Raw genomic sequence first — 3,784 nt, forward strand, 5'->3', positions numbered from 1 at the left:
AGAACATCAGAATCCACTGAGAATCAAGGACTCAATGACCTAAAAGAGATAAACGCAGAGAAATGAGGTGACTTGCCCAACCAACATCAGTGAGTTGGCATTCTGATTTACACTTTGCTTTTATTTGAGACCATGTGAACTAAATATGAAAGCTTTGGCTACATTTTTCTTGGAGTTGGGCATTAGACTCTTGGGGGTACCAGCACTGAATCTCAGCTCAAAGCCGCCACACATATTCTCCAGGTGTTGGAAAGACAGTCCTGTGACTCTGGTCCCTGTGAGCTGAAAGAGCAAGCTCTCCCATGCTGGAGGCATGGGAACACCTGGCTCAGTAGCCAGTGATGTAAGTGCTGGTAATGAATTCGCTTGTGTTTCTCTATCCCTGCCCAGGGCTAGAGTGCTTGGAAAGAAAGCAAAATACTTTCTTAAGGAAATTGAGGCTCTGTTCTGGTTGTCGCCGTGCTGCTTTCTTCCTGTCTCCGACTCTCCAGGGCTGGGGGTGGCGGTGTCCTCCGAATGCTTGCTGTGCATTATAGTTTTCCAGGAATTTCAGGACACAGGAATTTTCGCCCAGCTGTGTTATGTATTGCTGTTCAGCAATCTGAAGTTGCTTATCCAGCATAAGTCAGAATCGGGAGCCTAGGAAGGAGGGGGAACGCCTTCGAACATTTTGCTAAGCAGAAGAAATTGAGGTGTTAGGGGCCCAGCTGTCGTGTGATGGGAACCAAGAAATGGAGTCTGTGTGAGCGTGCATGCTCATAAAAAATCTCTTTCTGAAACCCAGTGACGTCGTTCAAAAAGTACCTCTTTCCACCTCCCACATTAACAGCAAACATTTACTGAGGGCCCCACTATGTGTTGGGGAAGCCCTAGCCATAGAGTGATGAACAAGACAGGCATGCCTCCATGCTGCTTAATTAACCAAGCAATTATCAAGTGATGGATGCTTTGAAAGGAGAAGCATAGCATAACAGTGGTCTCTGTGCATGTTGGAGTCCTTCTTCACACCTAGCAGAGCAAAGACTTCATAAAGTTCAGGGGCGTGATTAAGAATCACAGGGTTCTAGGGCTTTTTTTTTGTGGACCGGGTTCTCAGGCTGGGTCTCCCAGCTTGGGTCTGCTGGCCAAGGATCACAGGTTGAACAGGTAGACTCAGGGCTGGGTTTAGCTTAGTGCCTGCCTCTAATGAAACTATTGAGTATAGCTTCAAAGATGCCATCTTAAATTCATGTAAATCTTAAGATTTATCACCAGTTTATTTTGATTGACTAAGTTTAATAATAATGGTGATCATTAACTAATTCTCATGAAGCAGCTTTTATATGCCAGGCACTGCGGTAAGTGCTTTTAAATGCGATTTCCTTTAAATTTCCCAACCACTTCTACCAGGAGGTTCTACTATTTTCCCGATTTTATAAGTGAGGGAACTGGAGTTGAAGAGAGAAAGCAATCTATCTGCCTAAGAATCAAGCCTGGGCAGTTGAAGTAGAGTTTGAACTCTTACCTCATTCATCCCGCTCTTCAATCTGCATTGAATAGTGGCTCCTGAGACCACTGATGACCAAACCCTGTTCTCTGCTGGCCCGACAGGGGTGCCTCTAGCATGTACCATCTTTTTCCTCTTCACTGACCTGTCTTCTGTCCTTTTTAGGCTCTGCATATGACTGATTTTGACCTCGATTCAGACAAATGTTGCAAAGAGAAACGTACAAGCTTCTTGGACCCCCACTTTTATCCTTGGTGTCTTATTCCATCCCATGGGCCATTCCATTGAACCATGACTACTTGAGCTGGAATCTCATATTTTCTCAATCTTTTGTAACCCATGACCCCAAGTAACTTTTGTTGTTGTTAGTCTGTTGTCAGCATAGTTCCACTACTCAAAAGGCTTTTGTCAAGCTTTAGTGGAAATCTTTTGTATTAAATTGTAAAATGAGTATTGTTTTGATTTACATATCTGCCCCCCACACATAGATTTTATTACCCCTTCCCCAACCTCTTGAGCATCACAATCTGATCTCTTCCTTTTGTGAAACTGTGACCTAGAGGGGCAAAGTAACTTATAATAGGCCACTCAGCTAGCAATTGGCCAAGGGCCTAGGACTGGAGCCCAGGCATTCTAATTCTCAGTCTGGCATTCATTCCCCTACATCATTCTGAGAAAAGATATGTGGATCAGGAGAATTGATTGATTTAAAAGAACATTGATTGCCAAGCATAATCTGTAGTGATCAAACAGCTATGGTATCTGCCTTTGTGGACTTTGTAAATTAGAAGAAAATATAGCTATAGAAGAAAATATAGAGAAACATAGGTATATAAATGTATACATAATTGCAATTGTGATGAGTGCTATAGATGGAAAGAACCGGGCAAGGGGAGATCTAGTGAGACAAAACTGTGGCTAGGGAGGCCTCTTTGAGGAGGCGGCATCTAAGATGAGAAAGAACAGGGAGAAAGCAATGGAGAGGATCCGTATATGTTCACTGTCACTTGCTTGGCCCAAGGACTCATCTAATTGACTTATCTAATATCCTTGTCAAGAACTATGTTTTTTACTTTCATGTATTTGGAATATGGTTGATGGTAATGCAGATGGATGGATGGATGATAGGTGGATGGGTGGATGGGTGGATGGATAAAGGACCATCTGGGGATGGGCAGAGAGAAGCCATCAGTGTGATTGGATAAGGACAGCTGATCTTTTTTGGTAAGTGGGCATACACATGGACATCTCCATCCTAGAGATGAGGATTTGGGGGAAGAATATTTATACAGAGGAAGCTCTTTTGTAGAGAAGGTAGAGATAAAAGGCTGCTGAAACAAAAAAGCCACAGTGAGTGTCATTTGCTGCCAGCCTAAAGAGACTTGTTCCTCAAATAGCTGCACAGCATGAGTCCCCTCTGCAGCCCAGAAATCAGCGTGAGCATTTCCAAAGAGCTGCCCTTTCTGCCTTGCACTTAGGTCCTCAGTCCTGCCGCCCCTGGCCTTCCCACCCGCCACAGTGTGTTTTCTTGGTACATGAAGAGGACTAGGGGTTACCCTGATCAATCCGTGCTCTTTGGCTCTCGTTACTAGGACATCTAAAGAATCCTCAGCTTGGAGGAGTAGGGGTACAATCTGAGGCTGGGCATCAACTTGATCCTAAATGGTCTCTGTTTCCTGGGTTTTAGGCTAACATTTATTGAACACTTACTCTGTTTCAGGCACTGTGTGAAGTAGCTTTACTTTTCATCTCCATTTTATGGATGAGGAGACTGAAGCACAGAGAGAGACTCTCTAGTCTACCCAGGCACACAAAAGGGCTAGAATGAAGTTTTATCATCCCTTAGGAAAACAAGAAAAATAAACATAATGCAGGAAGTTTATTGTAAAGTCACATTTTAAAAAAATTCTGAAATTATGCCCTTTTATTTTTTTGGCGTGTTCAAATGCCTTTTAAAGAAAATAAGGAACACAAAGTTTCAGTTTTGGGTTTTTATTCTTTGTTGGCAAAATAAAAATATAGTTATCCTATGTTAGTTTCCAAAATTGTTCTAAATTGCTTTTGTTACAGGTGAATAAAACCTATTAGTCCGAGAATCATTGTTACAGGCAATAGCTGGTTTCTATGCTTTCTTCCTAGGAGTAAAGTATTTGAATAATTTTATTCACTGATCTTTTATCAGAAAAAAAAATGCAACTAGACAGGACCTCTGAGATCATATAATTTATTTTTCTTCAGCATTTATCAAGATGCTTTGATTGCACACTTTGACCCTGAGACCTTTTAACTCTATGTTCA

At 42.2% G+C, this 3,784-nt stretch overlaps 1 protein-coding gene across 1 annotated transcript in view; it reads left to right on the forward strand.

Annotated features, from left to right (window-relative positions):
- NRXN3 (neurexin 3) overlaps positions 1-3,784 on the forward strand; it is a 1,427,156-nt gene that overhangs the window by 16,603 nt on the left and 1,406,769 nt on the right. The gene's annotated exons all lie outside the window — the stretch shown is intronic.

Source organism: Pteropus vampyrus, unplaced genomic scaffold, assembly GCF_000151845.1.
Source record: "Pteropus vampyrus isolate Shadow unplaced genomic scaffold, Pvam_2.0 Scaffold32, whole genome shotgun sequence".
NCBI classification, from domain to species: Eukaryota; Metazoa; Chordata; class Mammalia; order Chiroptera; family Pteropodidae; genus Pteropus; species Pteropus vampyrus.